The sequence below is a fragment of the Chiloscyllium punctatum genome, chromosome 8, assembly GCF_047496795.1.
Source record: "Chiloscyllium punctatum isolate Juve2018m chromosome 8, sChiPun1.3, whole genome shotgun sequence".
Classification (NCBI taxonomy): Eukaryota; Metazoa; Chordata; class Chondrichthyes; order Orectolobiformes; family Hemiscylliidae; genus Chiloscyllium; species Chiloscyllium punctatum.
Genome location: NC_092746.1, coordinates 81,233,641 through 81,258,526, shown reverse-complemented (window position 1 = coordinate 81,258,526; position 24,886 = coordinate 81,233,641). Strand labels below are relative to the sequence as shown.

General features: G+C 41.4%; 1 protein-coding gene and 1 non-coding gene across 2 annotated transcripts in view; both read right to left on the bottom strand.

Annotated features, from left to right (window-relative positions):
• Window positions 1-24,886, bottom strand: part of LOC140480696 (plexin domain-containing protein 2-like) — a 415,414-nt gene that overhangs the window by 350,332 nt on the left and 40,196 nt on the right. The window lies entirely within an intron of this gene.
• On the bottom strand, window positions 2,468-2,586 carry LOC140480946 (5S ribosomal RNA). The gene has a single exon (XR_011961428.1). It is a non-coding gene; the product is annotated as a 5S ribosomal RNA (ribosomal RNA).

The following is a 24,886-nucleotide window of genomic DNA, read 5'->3' as shown; positions in this document are numbered from 1 at the left end:
GAAAGCTGAACCATTATGGAGGCTGGGCCTCCAAAACATGCAGCTGACAACTACAGATAAAAATACAGTTTGCGTAGGGGTCCTTTGGCTCCATGCTGGAAGTAATCAATTCCCAGGAGGAGGGGTACTAGCATAGCAGTGACCCCGGCTGTTCTTGTGAAACCAGGTGGACCAGGTAACCTCAGAATAAATTAAACCAACAATATCTGTGCTCCTACCAGCATTATATCATGTGTACTTAAAGGGGTTTACTGCCAATCCAAGAGGTGGTCCAGCCACCCAGCAGTAGACCATTGGGAAGGCTGCATCATCTGCAATCACTGACAGAAGGAAGGAAGGAAGGAGCTTAGCTTTTTGCCAACTTGTTACAACCAGGAAAATCTGCCCCCAAAGTCTAGTCCTGAGCACGGAGGTCTCGTCTTGGTGTCACGGTTTAATCCTTACTTTGTAGGTGGCCTCCGGGTCTTCTAGCTGCCCAGTGTGGAGGTCTTGCCTCGGTGTGGCAGGGCAATCTTGACTCAGCCCTGCTTTTCCAGTGTACCCCAAATCCACGAGCCATTAATTGAACTGTAATGAATTTTTACTCTTTTTCTTATTATTTATGACTTCTGTCATTTATTTAGGTGCCATGGTATAGTGACTTATAAAACTTTCAATGTATCCTCTTTGTAAGAAGACACACGGCAATAATTTGCTATTCTCAGGGTTTGGATGATAGTTACAACACGTTTCCATATCCTTGTAGCAGTTTTCAGCAGCATCCAAATATCTCAGTGAGGATTATTCCTATCATTTTCCTATCATATTCCTATCATCTATACAGTATTCTCTATTAGCAACAGGTTGTATCAATAAGAGTTATTTTACTGAGTGTAGATGTGTAGTTTCCCATATATGAAGATATGACAGCAATTAATGCAATGTTTTATATAGCCTGATCCTGATTTTATTTAGTCATTGATGGAATGTTGATGTCAATGTCTGGGTCAGCATTTATTGGCTGCATTCACAGCCATGAATCACTGCAGTTCATTTGGGAGGTAGGTAGACTTAATGTCTTGAGAGAGGGAGTTCTAAGATTTTGACCCAGCGACAGTGAAGGAACGGCGATATATTTGCAAGTCAGGATGGTGAGTGATTTGGAGAGGAACCTGCAGATGATAGTGTTCTCATTCAACCAATGTTGCCCTTTTAGATGGTAGTGGTCATAGTTTTGGAAGATGATGACTAAACTATAAAGAAAGCAATTCCCTCCCCTAAAGGGCATTAGTGATCCAGATGGGTTTTTCTGACGATTGGCAATGGATTCATGGTCAGCATTATACTCTGAATTCCAGATTTTTAGGTGTATTCAAATTCCACCATCTGCCATGGCTGGATTTGAACCTGGGTTGCCAGAACATTACTTGGGTCTCTGTATTAACACTGGATTAGTGGTGCTGGAAGAGCACAGCAGTTCAGGCAGCATCCAATGAGCAGCGCCTGAACTGCTGTGCTCTTCCAGCACCACTAATCCAGTATTTGCTTTCCAGCATCTGCAGTCATTGTTTTTACCTCTCTGTATTAACAGTCCAATGATTATACAAGACTGTCACCTGGATTGCAAAGGGAAAACCTGGAACGATACTGCTGGATGTTCAGTTGAAGGGAGCTCAAAATAAAAATAATTAACACAACCTTACTTGCAATAAACAAATTATTGGAAATTGTAAGTGTCACAGAAATGTCACTTCTCTTTCTTCCATAACAAGAATCAAGAAAATAAGCAAAATGTGTTGTGCAATGGTTTAAGTTGCATGAGTGGTAACAATCAAAGATGCACCACTGACTATTGGTAAAAGCAAACTACTCTTGATGGAATTCTTGAGACAAGGCATTGACTTGGTAAAATATCATTGCAGGGATTACCATGAAGCTGAGGTAAAAAGGTAGGGAGGGGCAGGAATGCCTTCTTTTTTGTAATCAATGAGTATGCCCCAGGTCAAATACAAAATACAGTTTTCTGTTACTCCAACAATGACCTATAATTTCAACTGGTTGTGTTATGACATTGCTTCCCTATTTGGATAAAATTAAAAATCTCACAACACCAGATTATGGTCAAACAGGTTTATTTGGAAGCACTAGCTTTCGGAAACCTGCTGGAGTATAACCTGGTGTTGTGTGATTTTTAACTTTGCTCACCCCAGTCCAACACCAGCTCCTCCACATCTTCCCTATTCAAGATATCTCAATATCTACATCTACCCCTTACCCAACACTACGGGCAATTTAGCCTGGCCAATTCACCTGACCTGCACATCTTTGGAGTGTGGGAGGAAACCGGAGCACCCGGAGGAAACCCACGCAGACACGGGGAGAATGTGCAAACTCCACACAGAGAGTCGCCTGAGGCGGGAATTGAACCCGGGTCTCCGGCGCTGTGAGGCAGCAGTGCTAACCACTGTGCCACCGTGCCGCCCACTAAAGCCTACTGCACCTGGTATTCCCAGGCGGTCTCCCATCCAAGTACTAACCAGGCCTGAGTCTGCTTAGCTTCCGAGATCAGACGGGATCGGGCGTTTTCAGACTAGTATGGCCATAGATTGGATGCTGCCTGAACTGCTGTGCTCTTCCAGCACCACTAATCCAGTGGCCATAGATTATGTCAGCTCTTATTCGAAAACAAAACTTTTGTTGTGATCACTTGTCCAGTGGGAGCTAAACTGACATTGTCTACCTCAATTGTTTGTACAAGCCACAAAACCAAATTATTTACAATCCCCTTTGACCCAGTGTAGCTCAATTCTTTCAAAAGAGGTTCACTAGGGAGAACGAGTAGCTACTTCAGGAGAATGAATGCACAGTACCACTTACCTACATAAAAAAGCCAGTTGCTTAAATATTAGACCATCAGAGAGGGTGAACATATTAAACTGTACAAATGACATTGTGGAGGTGTTACATAAAGAACCTGCGGCATTTAATGTTTCGACATGAGTGATTATGTTTTCAATGTAGATAAAAGACGAGGAAAGTATCTGCATGCACAAAAATAATAATTTTGTTTGATTAAGCAAATTAGTAATGATGAAGGAATTCTTACAATAAGTGCTGAAAGATCCCATTAAATTGTTTGATGTGCTTCCAAGGTTTATTTGCAGCAGGAAGGATATTTAAATTGATTTTCTTTCCCTAATCAGCTAGAAGATTTAAAGTAGCACTAAGAGGAAGATATTCATGTCAGTGAGGTCCTATGACTTCTAAGTAGTTTAGTCCATTTAGGTGCCAGATCAGTTTTTAAGATAAGTTTTCCCAAAATGATCAGTCGCAGCAGGGTTCTTCCATGGAGGTGCCTTGTTTAAGCAACCTAATAGTGAAGTGGAGGGGTTTGAATGACAAGATTTATTCGCTACCTTACCTAAAAATCTTTTTTGTTTATTCATTTGTGAGGCATGGGTGTCACTAGTTGGCCAGCACTTATTGCCAGTCCATAGTTGTCCTTGTGAGGGTGATACTGAGATGTCTTCTTGAATTGACGCAGTCCACAGCTATAGGTTGACCCACAATGCCTTCAGGGAAGGAATTCCAGGATTTTGACCTAGTGATATTAAAGGAACAGCGATATATTTCTAAATCAGGATGACGAGGACTTGGTGCAGGTAGTAGTGTTTCCATATATCTGCTGCTCTTGGCCTTCCAGATGGAAGCAGCTCTGGGTTTGGAAGATGCTGACTAAGGATCTTCGGTGAATTTATGCAACGCATCTTGTAGATAGTCCATATTCCTGCTGCTGAGCATCAGCGATGAAGGGAGTGGATGTTTGTTGATGCGGCTGCTTTGTCTTGGATGGTGTCAAGCTTCTTGACTGCTGTTGGAACTGCACTCATCCAGGAAAGTGGGGTACAAAGTTAAAAATCACACAACACCAGGTTATAGTCCAACAGGTTTATTTGGAAGCACTTGAGAACTTTAAGAAAATTCTGGAATGTACATATGAAAGAACTGAAGCCAACATGCCCATTCTTAAAGCTGAGAGATTTAACAAACTAATCTTAATTGAAACTATATAATTTCAGTTACAATCACACTGTAAATGTTCACTATAAATTCTGTATCCTATGATCTTATACTCCACAACCACATGATGAAGGAGCATCGCTCCGAAAGCTAGTGTGCTTCCAAATAAACCTGTTGGATTATAACCTGGTGTTGTGTGATTTTTAACTTTGTACACCCCAGTCCAACACCGGCACCTCCAATCAGGAAAGTGAGGAGCATTCTATCACATCCTGACTCGTGCCTTGTAGATAGTGAATAGGCTTTGGGGAGTCAGGAGGTGAGTTACTCACTACAGTATTCCTAGCCTCTGACCTGCTCTTGTAAGCACTGTGTTTATGTGGTAAGTCAAACTGATTAATGGTAACTCCCAGGATTTTGATCGCAGGGAATTCAGTGAAAGAAACACCATTGAATGTCAAAGGGTGGTGATTAGGTTATTTCTTATCAGAGCTGGTCATTGCCTGGTATTTGCATGGCAGGATTGCTATTGCCATTTGTCAGCTCCAGCCTGGATATTGTCCAGATCTTGTTGCATTTGAACACTGACTGCTTCAGTATCGGGGAGGTTGTGAATACAGCTGAACCTTGTGCAATCTTCGGCAAATATTCCGTATGATGGAGGGAAGGACATTAATGAAGTAGTTGAAGATGGTTGGGCCTAGGACAGTCCCCTGGGGAACGTCTGTAGAGATGCCCTGGAGGTGAGATGATTGACTTTCAACAATCATTACCCCATTCATCTGCATCAAAATATCCCTGTTTTCCTGTTTCTTCCTAATTGCTTGCTTTACCTGCATTCTGTTTATAATTCATCTACTGGGACACATATATTTCTCTGCACCTCAGAATTCTGCAACCTGTCTCCATTTCAACAATAGACTACTTTTTTATTCTTCCTGCTAAACATCAAAGTGAGTGCAAAATCCAGTCAAATTATGATCATTACTGTTACTTAGGACATAATTAATTAAAGTTGTTATGTTTCATAATACCACCTCTGGTTAGCTCGACAATGTGGCAAAAACTGATAGTGGTGCTGGAAGAGCACAGCAGTTCAGGCAGCATCCAACGAGCAGCAAAATCGACGTTTCGGGCAAAAGCCCTTCATCAGGAATAAAGGCAGTGAGCCTGAAGCGTGGAGAGATAAGCTGCAGGAGGGTGGGGGTGGGGAGAGAGTAGCATAGAGTACAATGGGTGAGTGGGGGAGGAGATGAAGGTGATAGGTCAAAGAGGAGAGGGTGGAGTGGATAGGGGGAAAAGGAGATAGGCAGGTCGGACAAGTCCGGACAAGTCAAGGAGACAGTGCTGAGCTGGAAGTTTGAAACTAGGATGAGGTGGGGGAAGGGGAAATGAGGAAGCTGTTGAAGACCACATTGAAGTCCTGGGGTGGAAGTATTCCGAGGCGGCAGATGAGGCGTTCTTCCTCCAGGCGTCTGGTGGTCAGGGAGCGGCGGTGAAGGAGGCCCAGGACCTCCATGTCCTCGTCAGAGTGGGAGGGGGAGTTGAAATGTTGGGCCACGGGGCGGTTTGGTTGATTGGTGCGGGTGTCTCTGAGATGTTCCCTAAAGCGCTCTACTAGGAGGCGCCCAGTCTCCCCAATGTAGAGGAGACCACATCAGGAGCAACAGATACAATAAATGATATTAGTGGATGTGCGCTCGACAATGTGCTGACCTAAGAAATTCTCAGAGAAACTAGACAGTTCCAATTTGCAATTTGAAAGTCACACCAGTTATCTTGCAGCTTCCACTCCCAAGTCTTCTTTAGGTCTCCATTCCTTGGAAAGCAGGTCCTGGGTCCTACTGTTTAGTTCAGGGTCAGGGACCACCTGACCCCTCCTTCCATACAGATTGGTATCAACAAAGCAACAACAATATCATCATGGCACATCTGACTAAGTCATAATGCAGTTCAGCCCATTACAGTTGGAGCTGAATTGTTCACCGATACATTGCATTCAGACATATATATGCAGAAACACACATATGGATCGAAACGGGTACTCAAAGCAATGCTGCTATGGCTTGTCTTTAGCGCACTGCTGCTTCAATCAGAACTTACAGACTCTCAGTAATTCTTTCTTGTCTTGCCTTTAATGCAGACACAAAAGCAGCTTATCGTGCTTCCCAGCAGCAATCAAAGGATGGACATGTTGCTGTATGACAAAATGGTGCATCAATGTCATAGCCACAGCAGATGGCAGCAGTTAATGCAACAAACACATTGTATGTGCTCAATCAAATGAGCAAATGTCTAAGAGTAGTCCTTACACCAGTTAGGGAGGTGATCCATCATCAGTCAGGGAAGTTGGTGAGGTACCCCAAGTGACTGAGTAGGAAGTAGAGGGAACAGGAATGATTGGTTAATACTTGGGGGGAAATGAGGGATCGAGAAAAGATTCTGCATTTTTGTCTTTATTCATGCATGGGATGAGGGCGTCGCTGGCTAGGCAGCATTTATTGTCCACCCACAATTGCTTAGAGGGCAGATAAGAGTTCACCACATTGCTGTGGGTCTGGAGTCACATGTGGGCCAGACCAGGTAAGGATGGCAGTTTCTTTCCGAGAGACACAAAATGGGTTTCTTTCCAGATTCCAGATATTCATTGAATTCAAAGTCCACCATGTGCCATGGCAGGATTCGAACTGGGTCCCCAGAACATCACCTGGATGCGTGGATCATCAGTCCAACAATAATACCAGTAGGCTATTGCATCCCTCTAGATCATGTGTCTTGGGTGTGAGTGAGATGTAAGAGCTACAGTGAGTGCAAGGCAGCAGAGACAAGCTGGTGACACTTATTCATGTGAAGCACTGAAGTTAATTAACCTAATTGCGGCATCACTACATATTACTCTTGATTGGAGGTATGGTGCTGACTTAGTTGGCTACTTCAGAACAGGCTGGCCATGTTTGAAGTGCTGTGCAACTGGGATTTACATATGGCAGCCCCAACGTGAATGCTGTAAAGAACTGCTGCTGGTAGCACAAGATTGTGCCACAGTGGTGCTGTGGAGGTGTGATGAACAATGAATGAGGTGAGCCCCAAAGAATTGCAGGAGAAAATCCTCCATAAAACTTTCCGAAACTGGCACACTGCTAAAACACAGGAAGATTCAGCCCAATGTCTTTGTGACACTTATGCTTAAAACATCCTAACTTACAAATAATAGAACAATAAAACAGAGTAAGAACTACTTATTGTGATTATGTAGATCCAAAGTAATATAATTGTAGTCAGTGCATTGTAGTCAGTGCATTGTAGTCAGATTCCAAACAAGAATACATAGCAGGTCACCGCCTCCTTCTTTCTTATCCTCAATTCTGGTGTCGTGGGTCCTGGGGCCACGAAGTAATCTGATACTGGATCAGCAAACCTGCCAGAGGTAGAGCTGGTGGTGTCTGCAGAGACAGGTAGGCGATACGCTTGTGTTTCCAAATACGTTTTGCTCTGTCTGCATCTGTCCTCTATCTGGACCTATCAGCGATGCTCAAAACAGTTGTCAAATTTGTAGACGTCTCTTCTCCAGTTCGAGTGGCTTTGAGCTACAAATTCCCTCCAGTCAGTGGGGATGTTGCATTTTTTAATAAAGATACAAAGAACAAAAAAAATTTACAGCCCAGGAACATGCCCTTTGGCCCTCCAAGCAGGAGCTGATCCAAACCTACTGTCTAAACCTGTCACCCAATTCCTAAGCAACTGTATCCCTTTGATCACCACCTCTGTCCAGACACATCTTAAATTAATCTACCATGAATGCCTTTATTACCTCTGGTGGCAACCCGTTCCAGACACCCACCACCCTCTATATAAAGTACTTGTTGCGTGTGTTCCCCTTAAACTCTGGTGCGGCCGCACTTGGAGTATTGTGGACAGTTCTGGTCACCGCATTGTAAGGAGGATGTGGAAGCTTTGGAAAGCGTGCAGAGGAGATTTACTAGGATATTGCCTGGTATGGAGTGAAGGTCTTACGAAGAAAGGCTGAGGGACTTGAGGCTGTTTTCGTTGGAGAGAAGAAGGTTGAGAGGTGACTTAATAGAGACATATAAGATAATCGGAGAGTTAGATAGGGCGGACAGGGAGAGCCTTTTTCCAAGTATGGTGACGGTGAGCACGAGGAGGCATAGATTTAAATTGTGGGATGATAGATATAGGACAGATGTCAGAGGTAGATTCTTTACTCAATTGGTACTAAGGGTATGGAATGCTTTGCCTGCAACGGTAGTAGATTCGCCAACTTTAAGTACACTTACGTCGTCATTGGACAAGCATATGGTTGTACATGGAATAGAGTAGGTTAGATGGGCTTCAGATTGGTATGACAGGTCAGCGCAACATCGAGGGCCAAAGGGCCTGTACTGCACTGTAATGTTCTATGTTCTATGTTAAACTTTTCACCTCTCATCTTGATAGCCTAACCTCTCGTTATTAAATCCTTCACCTGGGAAAAAGCTTATTTCTATCTACCCTGTCTATACCCTTCATGATTTTGTGAAACTCCATCAGGTCCCCCCTCAATCTCCTTTTTTCTAATGAAAACAAACCTAACCTACTCAATCTCATCTTCATAGCTAGCATCTTGCATACCAGGCAACATCCTCGTAAACCTTCTCTGCACCCTCTCCAAAGCGTCCACATCCTTTTGGTAATGTGACAACCAGAAATGTACACAGTATTCGAAATGCGGCTGAACCAATGTCTTGTCCAAATTTAACATGACCTGCCAGTTCTTACACTCAATACCCGTCCAATGAAGGCAACCATACCATAGGCCTTCTTGACCACTCTTTATAGGGAGATTTTGAGGATATCCTTGATGTGTGCACCCTACCATGATGAAGCATGGTATGGAAATCTTGTTGTGGAAGTCTTGTGATAGGCATGTGGACAATATAGCCTGTCCAATGCAACCAACTGACTGTAACCAGTGCCTAGGTACTAGGGATGTCAGCCTGAGAGAGGACACGGATATTGGAGTGCCGATCCTGCTAGAAAATATTAGATGAAGCTCCAGCATGTTGAGTGCAAAATGAGATCACTTGAACGGATGGGAGACAGAAGAAACAATATTGTGGCAACAGATGTTTTTAAGACACAAATACTTTTAGCATATTTAATAAGTTTGGCAAAGATTATTTGATGGCACTCCAGATAATGCCTTGTTAGGATTTGAGGAGTGAGGAACTGTGTTATTCACAACTAAATTGTCAGCCTCTGAACTATTTTTGGTGTTGCAGTATTTATGTGGCAAGTCGAGGTTATGATCACTGATAACCCCTGGATGTTGATAGCATCATAAAGGTGTAACATGTTGACTATAAAGCTTTCATCCATTGACAAATTTAATGGCTGATACATTCATCCGAGAAAGTATTTGAAGAGCCAAGACACAACTTCAAAATGGCTGCAAAGGTCACCTGATCTACAAGACACACCAGCTTTCTATGCATTGAATTTTACTTCTTTTTTGGCTAAGTGTCAGTTTGATCAGGCATCAGAGGGAATTCCTCTCTGTGTAGCACAGTGAGTTTTCTCATCACAGTTTACTAAACTCATTACATTAGTGACCTTCCCTGCCCCTATGGTGCACCTCTCATTCAACTCCAGCTCCACTCTACCACTTGCTGTACCCAGAGCATCTTGCCATCACCACAAGGTTATCCCACAATGGACCGGCATCTCTGGTATCCATGCCATTGTTAAAAGGCTGTGCAGAACTGCGTTGCACAGATCCTGACATTTGACCTGGACATGGCAGAGAAGGTAAAACTGGTGCATTGTTTTGCTAGCAGGGATCTGGAGGTCTACTGGATGGGGTAGTGCAGCTGTGGGACATCCTTTCCCACAAGACTAGCTGGGAAGTCATGACACCAGCCCATGCCAGCCTGGTCCAACATTGTCACTTGGGATCAGTGCTATCTCAGTCACTAACTGTGTTCAACCCTGTGGACTGGCACTACAGACTGCCCCTGACTCACTATGGCAGGACCTCTGACCAAGACTATCAGTCTGGCATGACAGGGGATTGTTGATAACTATGACAAGTTTCCTGACTTTGTAAATATGCTAAATAGTGTAGCAAAATAGCAACTTGCACCTTGTACCTCTGATTGAGGAACAAAGTGCAAAATGCCAATCCCACACAGGTATCCTGTCAGAATCCAGGTAGGCTCAAAGTGAGTGACTACAAAGACAACGAGCCAACAGCATGGCAATGTGGTCTGGACCAGTGCTTGAGCTGGGTACATAGTATCCTTGCAGCAGTATTACAATGATAGTTTCTAGTGCAGCATTCAAGTGCAGGAGCACTTTGTAAGAAGATCAGAGATGAGCCATGAAGGTTTTTGGAGGCAGGTAAATGTTGAATACCAATGTCGGTAGGGTGTGTGGTCAATGCCCATGAAACATTCTCTGAAACCTTGCTGCCCTGTATACCACATGGAGGTTCTTTGGAGGCAACAGTGAGCTGAAATCACCGATAACTTCTCCAATTTTCATGTTGACAATTTTCGGTACCTAGTTTGTTCATGGTGGTGAAATCTGCATGTCAGTGAGGTGAAGTATGCAGTCAGTAAGATTGCAAATGGGCAATAATTTTCCTCAGCTGTCCGCTGCGTAGCAAGAATTTTACCACGATGCTCAGCATTTATTTAAAAGATGCAGCGGGTCGTGCCTGACATTGAGATAGGTCTGGCTGGAATTCTCACATGATTCTGCCAGTTTTCTCACCATAGTTCACAACATTCAGGCCCCCAGAAGATTCCTCCCAATAAGACCACTGACATGAATTAACAGGAGACATGTCTGGGCAGTTCATCTGCAGAATTTCACACTTGCCATTGTTTGAAACACAGAAAAAAAAAGCCCAAGAAAAATGAACAACAGCTTACTGCTGAGAATGACAACAATGTGGCCTGCAGGATGGAATAGTTCCATCTCTCAAGAGATTTTCCCAGCCCAGTTTCTGTCTTTGTTATATCAGGTGGAATACATCATAGAGACAGAAAATTTAAAAATAAAAGGAACATCAAGTGCTGTAGCACTGACACTGAAGAAGAGAAAAAGAGACCAGCTCCAGATGAATGACCAGTTTACATTGGCTACTATCCTACCAGAATGTCAACGGCCATCAAAGGAACCTCAGAAACCATTTTTTTTCCATTTCTGGACTTTAATTCTTTTTCAACTCCAATTACCCCAACTTTCCAAATTACTTTTTTGCATGGTAGGATACGCGTGTATTTGAGAGATTTTGGACATATTTTTACCTTTTTAATAAGTTTCAAAGAGATTATTATAAAACTAATTCCCTAATTTTGTTAACTCATGAGATTTGTTTGGCTCATCTCTTCATAGAACTTTACCTACAATCAAGTACATATCGAATTGAAAAAATACAATTTTGAAAAAATGTTCAAACTCTGTTGTAATCAACTCCAGGAGCAGAAAGAAAGGAATGCATTCACCCGTCCAGACTTGATCATAGCAATAGTTGCATCCCAGAAGGATCTGTATTTTTGGCGCAACTACTGGATTATTTATTCATGATTTAATTCATATGAGAAAAGGGACAGGTTGCTGGCAACATAAAGGTAAAAATCATTGTAAGCAGCGTAGATGGAATCATATCAGTTTGAATATCAATAGATTAAATGAATTTGCAGAATTGCGCCAAATGGACATTAACGTAGGCAAGTGTGAGCTCATCCATTTTGGACCAAAACCAAAGTCATTGTGTTCCAAACGGTGAAACAGCAGAAACTGGGAGTTCCAATAAGGGAGTGGCCAATGTGAAGCCTACTAAAAGAGAACAAAAAGAGAGAATGTATCAATGAATGTAACTCTGTTTCAAAGTGACAACTTGGGTTTGGTTAATTGCTGCAAGTTTCTTTGGTTCTAATCCTGTTCAGACACGTCCATTTTTTGTTTGCAATCTTGGGGCCATCTCATTTCACATAATTCTCTGTCATGTTCTCTTACATCAAGTTGAACACCTAATCCAAGACAGACCCCAAACTTTTCCAATTTATCATTTCATTTTGCTTAATTGATGATCAGCTAATTGGAAGTATAATGTTAGCATTCTTAGATAGGGAATTTAACTGAAAAAGCAATGATGAGTGAAAACACAAATCAGACAACTTGTTGCTAAAGGGCCACACTTTAAAATGTGTTAAGTTAATGAAGTGCAAAGAATTCTGCCACCACTAAACGTTTTGTTTGACTGATACTTTTTAAAATTTATTGGCAGTTTCCTTAATTTCATGCTGCGTTGAATGACCATTGAAGAGAAAACAGTTAGGAATATTTACATTGGCTTCAACTACTGTGACACAGCTCATCTGGTTTGTCAGTATAGCATGACATTGAGAAACTTTAGTAATATTGTCGAACATCACTATATAAGTGGTAAAGGATTAAGAAAGCGAAAAACCAGAAATGATGCTATTGATGAACTACTAGTGTCAAAGCAGCAGCAACATATTGCAACAGCCTTACCATTTTACACTCCCTTCTGTCAAAAAGCAGACTAGAAACCCAAATGGATATTTCTGAAAATAACTTCTGTATCTCAAAAGAAAATGTAAATTATATGCACAAGAACACAGTACTTGGGGGAAAAAGGATCCCTCCACCCACAAAGCATAGATATGTTATTTTGTCATTTGCTTACAGATTCCTTCTTGAAAGAAGACACAACTGACATCGAGCCAAACCGATCCTGTACGTTATTAATCCTAGTTTTTAAATATAACACCATTGTATTACAAGTAGAGATGTTGGGCTTAAGCTCTGTTCGTCTGACCAGACTCTATCTGCTGCTTTCAGTTGACACCTATGGCAATAAGTGTTAGCCAACACGCAGCAGAAAAAACTATCCTTAACATATTGCAAATAAATAATAATGGTTACGTATCTGAATTACAGATGCTAACACAATCTCAAAATTTAGCTCACCCATAACTGATGTCTATAATTAACGTTCCTTTTTTGGACAGTATATTTTCTCCCAGTGGCTGTAACAACTTGTGCAATCAACAATTAACTCTTAGTTGACTTCTTGGTCACACACACTGACACCATCAAATTGCTTCCCTGTGCTGTTTGGCCCATTTCCCGTTTTGAGCAAGTCAAACTTTGTGGCTCCAACATGTTGAGATAACACTTGGCTGCAGCATGAGGAAGCAGTAACGGAGTTGGAGAAGGGGACAGGGTCAATCATGGAGACTGGCTGACATGGCTTTGAGCAATTCCAATCCTAGGAACTCTGTCAACATCATGGGTCTCCAAGGAAACATGTAACATAATTGCAACCACCCGAGATGGGGGCCATATAACAAATCTGTGAGCAACCCAACTTCCACTTGTTCCATTCAACTTTGGCAGAAGCACTTCAGGGTCAGAGGACCAGACTGGTCAGTCCCTAAAGAGTCTTCGCTCCTCCACTTCACTGCATCCTCCATAGTGAATAGCTGCAGGCCAGTTAGCCCACTATTACCCCTTTGCTCAAGCTCCTTTTGCTCTCAGCTTTCTGACCAAACTCCCTCATTGCTGCCAGCTGTCCTCTCTATGGTTTCACTTCCAGGGATTGGAAAACAAAAATAATATTTATTTTTTACATCAGATTTCCCTGTTAAAATCAGTAGGAGCTAAGACATCAAAGCCATCATTCTTCATTGCTCACTAGAAATTTTGTGCAAAAGTAAAATACTGTGGCTGTTCAAAACCTAAACGATAACAGACAACCATATTCTGGACATATTCAGCAGGTCAGTCAGCACCTGTGGAGAGAAGCAGAGTTATTGTTTCAGGTCAATGAACCCTCATCAGAAATTCTGTATCCCTGCCATTGGTTTTATCTCCTAGCCCACCCTATCTCAGGCAGTATCAGGCCATTCATAGGCATTGTGTCCTCCTGGCCATGAGCTTTGCATCTGCCTCAATATGCGTTCTATCACAAAAACTGACTACTTTCAACTTTATCACTTTACGTGCTGTAACCACTACCTATCAGGTTTCATTATCTCCAAACTTGAGCACTAACTTTCTATATCCAATCCACTTTACACCCCCAGCACTGAAGTTGGAATGGTCATCAGTAAGTGTTACCCAAATGAGTATTAATTGACGATAGGAAAAAGTTCATTTTTGAACCATCACATATGCATCACAAAAACTGATGCTGGGGTTTTTAATCCATGGCATGAAAAGCATATCTTCTGTCCAGAAAGCCTGGGAAAACATTCCGAATGGAATCTTATTAAACACAAGGAAACCCAGCAAGATGTCTTGCCTACCTGCAAAGTTTGTTTAAATATTTTAGCATGAGATTGTGAAGGATATGGAGCTTGTCAGTCAGAAATGTTTTGTGACACTGTCTGTGGACTAGGAATGTCTGTTTAAAGGAGGTATTTGTTCTGATTTTCACAGGGTTATGAGCAATAAGTAGATAAAGAGATGTGTTTTTGTTACAGGAAGTTTCATTAAGAACATCCTACAGTAACTTGCTGACCCAAGCACTTGTTGGTAAATGAGACATTCAGGGCCAAAACAGTTGCAAGCTAATGACTGATTCCAAAACTGTTTGGGCAACTGGGCAGTTTTTATGCAATAATAATCTGTTTATCGCAATGACCCAATTGCATAGCACGCAAACCATTCCATTTATTTGCTGACAAACTGTGAACTACAAACGATCAAGCTGGCACAGAACGGAAGCTGGAAACCTTGTAACTAATAAACCCCAAGGCAAATAAGAAATATCCTATTGCTCGCTGCTCCCTTTTAGCTTAACGCTCATTTCTACTGGATTACAAATGCAGTTAATCATTTATACCTCAAAATGAAGCATACTGTTTGACTCAACCAGTCAGGACTGCTTCACACAAGTATATATTTCTAATCACATTGACACACTTGGCCCCATATATGATCAATTAATACTGAATCGAATCATATCTACTGTCTACTTAGTTCAGGCAAAACTAATGCATCTATAATTTCAAGTCTAAAGGAAAAGTCTTAAGGCATTACTGTGGAGCTAAATTTCTTTTACCTTAAGATCCTTTTAAAGTTTTATTTAGGCTTATCATTTTCTCATATTTTATTTTCCATGTCTCATGTGATTAACCAAAGAAACTATGGAATGCTGGGTTTCAGCAGCTTTATCAACTAAGGGGCTCTCTTACATGTGCCTATACCCTCAAATCTCTATGTTCTTTCTCTTTCAGCAGCTCATTAACAAGTTGAGGGACTTTACACAAGCAATTATAAAGAGAAGGCACAAAGGGCAAGCATCAGGAAAAAATTCTGACTGATAGGTTCTAGACTCTTAACAATCATATGCTAATAGAATTTAAGGAAACTGCAGCTGGGCAAGCCATCTCACTGGGTCCTCATGTGTGCAATAGGGCTCCTTTAGGAGTGCTTTCTGAAATTGCAAAGGCAAAGTTAGGCAGTGAAAATCAAACAGCAAAGACTTGGAAGTTCGAGCAAGTGTGTGCCTTGCAGAATCCCCTTGAGCTCTGGACTAAACAGTGAATCATGGTATTGCAGCAGCACTGCACAATTAATATTTCCTCCAGTTCACTTCTAAAATGATAACTGACGCAAATATTACGCTATGTTATATTTACCTTGATTTGAACATTATCTCAATTTATTACCATCCCAACTGGTCAACCAATGTGCCAAAACATTATTGGCAAAAATTCTATTGTCAGCAAGACATGCTCAACACCATTTTGCAAAACGTAAATTGCCTTCTTAATTATATTCTGGATTATTTATTACCAGCACATTATCTCATTCCTTTCCGTGCATAGACCAATTACAGGGACTGCAAGTTCAGAGGTTAGAGGCCCAATTTATATTAACACTCACCTAATCTGTCCTTTCATGTGGAATTAATCTTCCTATTGGTTTACCACAGTGGGAAAAAAAATCCTCTGTTATACCCAATGCACCAAGCAGTGGATTTACATTTCAGCTGGATAATTTCTTTGCAACTTAATCAGACATCATCTACATTGTAACTCAATTTGTTAAAAACTCTCAAAAGGAAGGAAAGGAGTAGTTGGGGGAAGGGTGAATTAAACAGCTTGATGTTTTGAAATTTCAAACATTTGCATATTTATACTGCTTCGTTAATTTAAGAAATGAATAAATCCCTCTGATCCTGTCGGTCTGATGCAGTATAAGCATCAACAGCAAAAGCAGGATGCAGTGAACTGTTTAAGGAATGGTTGCTCAGGGAATAACAACAGGAGCGAGTAAATGAAAGGTTTAATGCAACATACATAGTGCCTGTGTGAAAGATAGACATGTGTCAGCATCAATCTCCCTTTTCTGTAACTTAGAGTTATGACTGTTTTCCATAACTCCTGTAACTTATAGTTATGAAAGTCATGCTACTGTATTCACATGCTAAACTCAATGTGAAGAAAGGTATAGCTCATAAATTTAGACGTCAAACTGTACATTATAACAGGACTTTTCAGATGCCAGGCATTGCCATCCTGCAGGAACTGTGAGCTGGTCAATACCAGTTAGTCCATAGTCACAAATGGAGTGTTTAATGAACTGGAGATAGGATCTCCTCCCCACCGCTCAGAAGGAAGACCCACCTTAGGCTCTGCAGTCCCGACACTACCAAGTTCAAACTGGGACCACTGTTGTTACTATAGCATGCTCCTGAAGAAGGGGAGCAATGGAGACTGTACTCCAGGTTCAAGAAGGTATCTCACTGTCACCTTCTGAAGGGCAACCAGGAATAGGCCAAGAATTTCACATATCATGGGTGAACATTAAAAAAAATGCTTGTAGTATCACAACTGAGACTCCCTCTTATCTGACACCAGCTTGCTCAATAAAAATTCTTTGGATACCCACCAGGAGTGGGCCTCCGCCTGCCATGAGTAAAAGATCAACGGGCCAGGATGAGGCACTATGAGGTGGCCATTAACTGGATCACCTGACAGTTCACAGCCCTAGTTCAGGTCAGGCAGATAGGCTGCATGCAGGCTCTGCACTGCATTTTACAATTCCCCATCTGCTGCCAGCAAGGAGGCATAAAATTCTAAGTACTTATCAAAAAGGGTTTGAAGGCCTTGGTAAGAAGATGGAATAAAAATACACAGTCATTGAATCTGACATCATAATACCAGAAGTCTACATCACCTTCCTGGATTTTCTCCATCTCCAAACAATAACATTTTCCAAACATCTCTCTCTTGTAAATTACTGCTCCTTCCAATATCTACTGGTAAGTTTGAAGTTGAACCCTACTGGAGAATTTGCCGCTTTTTAAAAAAAAACTCACTCATGGAATTAGAACAAATTGGCGGCGCGGGACCTTTGACAGACTTACCCAACTCTTACCATCTGTTCTAAGAGTCAGTCAGAGGCCTGTGCGGAGGTCTCTAGACACTTTTGGAGGACGGGTCACCCCCGCGTTGACTCTGGCCATCCCTTCACAGGCACTTGTTTTTAAAAAAATGGACATCACGGGTCAGGCCAGCATTTAAGCATTTATTACTCACTGCCCTTGACTGGTTGATGGTGAACCCGACAGCTCATATGGTATAGATACATCTGCGGTGCAGTCAGGGAGGAAGTTCTGGGATTTTGACCCAGTGACAGCCGTATATTTCTCAGTCAGGTTGGCATGTGGCTTGGAGGTAAACTTGCAGATGATAGCAATTAGGGATTAATGAACTCTATCTGAGCTCCCCCTGCAACACTGATACATAGATAAGATGCAGCTTGTGCTGAGTGGACATTGACATACTGGTGGACTCTTGCATTGTAGGTCAGACAGTGCTGCCAGGGAGCTGCCTGCTGGTTCCACAGTGGAGAGATGGGTTCTACGTTCTTGTACAATGCCATGTGTGGTGTCCCTAGCCAGTGACTAGACACTTTCAGAACTGACAGAAGACTAAACACTTGACTATACATAATCAATAGTGTTCTCCTGTGGTTTGCACCATTGGTGGCTTTGTCTACCTTCTCTACAGCAAAACTAAGTCTGCCCTCACCCACCAGGGGGTTTCCACAGGAGCTAACTGATCATCTATTAACCTTGCTGCATTCAAGTTATGCCTGGAGATTCACTGTGTGCAAATCTCCACCTGAAACTCGCCTGAAAAGGTACATGCTTTGCCATAACCTGAGCTGCAATTGCTAGTTTGAGTAATGATACCTCTTCCTAAAGATTATATTCCTCCTTCTCACCCTTCCATTTCTGCCTTCAAGGGCTGAGAAACCAACAGTTTGTGGCTATCTGAATGCATTTGAATATATGGAGCTGTAAGGGAAGGCACAGAAAATTACAGCATCTATGAGCACTCCATTCTCATTGTCCCTTTTATGGCACTTTTAAGGATAAGGGGTGAGGAATTAGTGGAGAAGGTGCACAAGGTCACAACTTAACTTCGTCCAGTACGGACCCTGCTGCTTTGGATGCCTGTAGTCCTATGGTACAACTGGCTGTGATCCTGAGCTCCATGTCCTCCAAGTCACTAAGATGATGTGATCATCATGATCAGATTTCCCTCATGTTGTAGGGGGCTTGCACATACAAGAAAGAGCAGGTAAATCGATAATCATATGTCAGTAATGTTTGGCGATGGCTGTCATAGTTTAATAGCTGGAAGCAAGAGGAAGTTTGTGAAGGTGAGCAAGCAGCAAGGATTCTTGGAAAGGTGTGTGTGGGGGTGTTTGTGTGGGCGTGTGCGCGTTTGTGTGATTTGAAGGTTAAGGATTTTGTGAGAGAGCCTTGAGTGCCAAGGTGTAGATGATCAACATTGTACATTCAACACAGAGATTTATGTGATACGCCAGGACCATGGTGCTTTGATCAAATAGATTTCACTAATCTTGCAATATGCCCTCTTCTCTTCCCAGGATCACACTGAGGGCCTGCCAGCCCATCCTTCCAGACATACTAGTGTTTCCCTTTCTGTCACTGACCAAAATCAATTATCCAGAAATTGTGGTGCATCGTTACAATTTAAAATGCTGCAGTCAGGGGAGAGCTGCTTGGAATACACACAGTCTACAGAATAACTTTCCTCCTGGAGTCTGCAGGTCTTAAACTGCACAAAAATGAAGGTTGTGTGAGGCTGGTCTGTTCCACACCACAGTAATGCCTGGATGGAAAGCAGACTAAATTTCTTATCCACTGAGCACAGACATGCCATAAACATGGCCCCACATTTGAAGGTCAAGGCAACTGAACTTTGCACTCAACAGTTTTTAAGATGATGTGAAACCATTGAATTTTGCTGTTCAGAAAGATTTGGGAGCCTTTGCTCAAAGAACATTCATTGCAAACGCAGAGAGAAAAAAAATCTTGACTCCATGGATTAGCTTATTTTAAACAGTAAAGCATATTATGAGTTATGAAGCAGATATTACAGCAAGTCGACTGATGTGTGCACGTTTAGCCTTCAGACCCAAAGCAAGCTAACTGCCAAACAGAGTCACATCATTGTATATGAACAACACAATGAAAGGCAAAGTATACATACAAAGGGTAGTTAGGCTGCATTAAAATTCAGCATTATCAAATTAAGCCAAGACATTTAACTTGGTGACCTTCCATAGTCAAGTACATCTTCTCCTCAGCTGTTCTCACATTCAGGCCAAAGGTGAGATTGCATTCACCCATGTTATTTGAAAGAAAAATCAATTATGACGAGCTGAACTTAAGAGTAATGGAGCCGATCCATGAAACTATAGATTATTAAGATTAACGCTGGAAATCTAAAAACATTACTGAGTCTTCACTCAAAGATATAATGGAGAAACAACTGGAAAGTGAAAATATAAGAAAGCACAGTTATCACAGAATTTAAAATGAGAAGGTCATGCTTGATCAACTCTCTGAATTATTTCAGGTAACAATACAAAGGTTAGGCCATAGTAGGGCCATGGATACAATATACATGAACTTTCAAAAGACTTTTGATGAGCATGTTATGCAGATTAGGTGTGTAATTGGCAAATTAATTTAAATCCAGGAATAGGAGGTGGCATTATTTGGTAGAGGAATAAAGGAGGATACTTAGCACATAAAATTGAAAGACATGCAAAGGGACCTAAGTCGACAACCTCAGAGAAGAAACTTAATAAATCAACTTTTTGTTTTAAAAATTGACTTGTTCATTGTTCATGGGTGGCACTGGTAAGCCAGAATTTATTATCAATGCCTAACTGTCCTCAAGAAGTTGGTGGTGAGCTGCCTTCCTGAACCAATACAATCCACAGAGTCATGGAGTCATACAGCACAGAATCAGACCCGCTGGTCCAACTAATCCATGCCGACAGTAATCCCAAAACTGCCAGTGCATGGTCCATATTCTTCCAAACCTTTCTTATTTATATATTCATCCTAATGTCTTTTAAACATTGTAAATGTACCTGCATCTACCATTCGGTACAAGGAGACATAAAGATGGCAGTGAGATGAAGGAGAACAACACTATGTGTGAAGAGTGGCCCCAGTCTCTCTTCAAGAAATTTGTTAAAAAACTGACTTCTACCTCTCACCACAATGCATTAAAATAAATTGGCATTGTACCAGGCAATGCTACTTCATTCTAATTAGGAAGCCAGATCTATCATTCCTGAATCGATGTTTGGATAATCTCCAGACACTGCACTCAAGAGACGCTTACACAAAGAACAGCCACACAAGCAGCCTCTGCTACAGCCATAGCTTTGGACAAGCCAAACTCTGCAGGTTTAAGAGTTTCATTGCCATTGAATGACAGGGACATTGCCATGCTGCTTATATGCAGAGGAATGTGTAAAGCAGATCATGCAAGAGTTTTGCTTCCATTTTGTCCAATTGTGTCAACCACTTCAATTTTGTTCTTTTCAGAGTTGGACTGAAACAAACATGACACCGTGAGACCACATAGCAAACATCTACAGTGTGACGTCAACTTCCAGAGCAGAAAATGCAATGATGCAGAGAATGGATTGTTTTGCAGTTGACTGCTCCAAGAGCCTGAATGCTGCAACAAAGCCTTTCAAATAAGATTGTTTCATTTCAAACGTTAATCCTCAGAACACCATCAATGTGGGAGAATCAGGCTGTTGTGATTAATGACAAACTACTTCATGGAGAATTACTGCTGCTTTTTGTTGGCTCGGTTTGTTGACACTTAACATTTAACTATCAATCTGGGTGCATCAATGACATTGGGTCATCAATTTGAAAACAAGACATTTTTATGCAGGTTCTACAGTTCTAAATCCATAAAGGACAGTATTTGCTCAATTTCCTTTTGTTCTACAATTTTGAAAAAGCTATTTATTAAGAAAGTGATTATGAAAATTGTTTTTTTTTGTTGACATAAATTCGACAGGAAGCAAAAGAAAAATACAAAAATGGGAGAGATTGTGGGGAGAGACCTGGCTAGAACTTTTACAACCATTTTCATAAAATGGTACTCGGAAGACCTCCATGTCAGTATATATTAAAGTTTGTTTCAGTGTCAAAATGAGAGAGCTTTGAGATTAGTTTATAGCCAGTGCTCGAGAGCAGCCAATTTAGTAAATGATCAAACATTTGAATTAGTGGAAGGATGAAAATTAAATGTCAAGTCTAAAAATTCCAGCACATTGCAATTAGATAAGAGGGAAAGTAATATGTTATGAAGCTAGTCATGAAAATAATGGACAAGGCAAATTTTTATTATGATCTGGCTTGATAGACCACGGAATGTATGAAAAAACCAAGGGAAAAATTAAGGTAAAGGTAATCAAGGGATTCCAGGAGAAAAACAAAACACCAAAAAATCTTTATCATATAAACACAAGCAATAGTGGTTAAGTAATTGTAGTGAAGGTAAAATAATGATTTAATACCATATGTGCAATAAAAGCACCATATAGTCCAATATGTAGGATTAACATGAGTTAAATACAAGTTCACAAACTGTGGTTAACCACCCCACCAATGACATTTTACATGGCAATGCAGTTAAGACTGATCCCACTGAGCAATTAATAGGTGACCGAACCTTCACAATAGATTCCATTCTTTATTCTTAAAATAACCTTAAACCTTTCAAACTGAGTCTGCCTTAATGATGCACAAAAGTCCTGGTAGATCAAGCTTTTCTCTTGAGACCAACGTCCCCAGTACTGCTCCAAAATGTCTAATCACCAGCGCGTGTTCATCTTTTACCAAAATTCATCATTCCTTAAGCTGCATCAATCAAATATTGCTTGTGAGCTTGCTTCAACTCTACTTCAGCTACAATGAATTAATAATAAATCCACAGGCTTCTTCTTTTGCCGAAACATTTTTCCACAGCACAGAGAGACACCAGCACTTGGGACTTATCCTGACTCCCACCTGCCTTGAGCTTGCAAACATCTGGAGCTACTTCTTCTGCTTTAGCACTCTCCCAGCTCTGAACTGCAATTAACATCTCTCCCAGCAAACATGCAGATAAACTGAAACCAGAGAAGCTTCTTCAACCCCATCCATACCTATGACGATGTAGCTTCCTCTAATTTATCCTTAATTTTACTTCATAATTAAATATCACAAATTTACAATTTTTAATTTGATCTAATTAAGAAAATGGGTTTCACATCCTTTCACAGGTCAATGAATGCTTTTAACTATTCTAGCCAAAACAAACAATTCTATCGTTAGTACAGGTAATGTCTCCAGTTCAGCAAAACTACCTGCTGTTTCTGATCCTACATGTCTAGCTGTTAACCTCAATACATCATGGCTCCAACTTTTTAAGTGTAACAAACTTGCACATGTTTCAGCTGCAGTTATTCCATTTTCTACAGTTATACTTTAATTCATAAAGCTAAAGTCTCATGAATCCATGAACCGCATATTTCACAACAAACGTTAGAAGTGCGATGTAGGGCCAGGGTATGACAGAGTCACTGCGGGGACAATCCCAAATGGATGGACAAATACACTCATATTATGCATTAAATTTGACTAGCTTGGATACTTATGAGGAAATTACTCTTACATTGATGGTGCAACACGTGACTGATCCAATACATTAGTTTGTCCTGTGATAAAATATAAATGGAGAACTTAAAGAGAGACTGTCAGCGCATTCCATTAAAAGTAACTCCCCTTGCCTCCTGATTTTTTCAGATTTTTAGTCACTATGATCCATGGGTGACTGGATTTAGCGTAGAAGTACAAGCAAGAAGCTGACAATAGGTATGAGGTGACCAAAGCAAAGGTGACCATGTTTTTAGGCTCCTTCCAATCCAGTTTTGGAGATATTTCCTGAATCAAGTTAGTTTTCTGCCCATTGATGTAGTAGCAAGAAGGTTACAAAGCATTATCAGACATTTCATTCTTCCACTAACCACTAGCAGCAAAATGACAGGCAGCACACATCTACAAAATTGCTGGTTCTGAAGACTAAATCTATCTCAAATGGATTGACAGCTTTATTAAAATATTTCAATTTTGTCTCCCATCACAAGTATATTGCATTCATGCAAGAAATCCAATGCTTGGACCAACAGCAGCCTACTACAAATCTTTGCACTGCAGACATCTAATCATCAACTGAAACTAAAGAAAACAATAGGAAATATACCATAAAAACAAAGCACGCAGACGTGAATCAAAGTCCAAAATTTGGCAATGAATGGACTATATGTTAACATCAGCTCTGGCTCACTTGGTAGCACTCTCCACCTCTGAAGGTTGGAGGCTCAAGTCACACTCTGTGACTTGACTTTGTATCAGTTTTCACAGTGGAAAATACCAGCAGCATACCAGAACTTCAAGACAGTTAAGGGGCAGAGGTGAGTACAGTGGCCATCACTAAGGAGAAGGTGCTGCAGAAGCTGAAAGGTCTGAAGGTGAATAAATCACCCAGATGGACTACACCCAGAGTTCTGAAGTAGATAGATGAGAAGATTGTAGAGACATTGGCGGTGATCTTTTAGGAATCGTTGGAGTCAGGCACAGTCCCACAGGACTGATTAGATTAGATTACTTACAGTGTGGAAACAGGCTCTTCGGTCCAACAAGTCCACACCGACCCGCCGAAGCGCAACCCACCCATACCCTACATTTACCCCTTAGCTAACACTATGGGCAATTTAGCATGGCCAATTCACCTGACCTGCACATCTTTGGACTGTGGGAGGAAACCGGAGCACCCGGAGGAAACCCACGCAGACACGGGGAGAATGTGCAAACTCCACACAGTCAGTCGCCTGAGGCGGGAATTGAACCCGGGTCTCTGGCGCTGTGAGGCAGCAGTGCTAACCACTATGCCACCGTGCCGCCCTAAAATGGAAAATGGCTAATGTACCACCCGTTTAAGAAAGGAGGAAGGCAGAGGGATGGGAAATTTTAAACCAGTTATCATGTCCTCTGCCACTGGAAAGATTTCAGAGTCCATTATTAAGGATGAGACTGCAGACTACTTGGAAGTGCACAATAAAATAGGATTGAGTCAGCATGGCTTTGTCAAGGGGAGGTCATGTCTGACAAATGTGTTAGAATTCTTTGAGGAGGAAATGAGCAAATTAGACAAAGGAAAGTTGAAGTGATCTACGTAGACTTCCAGAAGGCCTTTGACAAGGATCCAGACAGGAGGCTGCTAAAAATAAGAGCCCATGGTGTTACGGGATTGGTTGACTGGCAGAAGGCAGTTTTTTCGCGATGGTGGCCAGTGACTAGTGGAATTCTGCTGGGGTCAGTGTTAGGGACATAACTATTTACATTATACATTAACGATCAGGACAAAGGAAATGAAGTTATTGTTGTTATGTTTGCAGATGACACAAAGATAGGTGGAGGAACAAGTCGTTTTAAGGAAGCAAA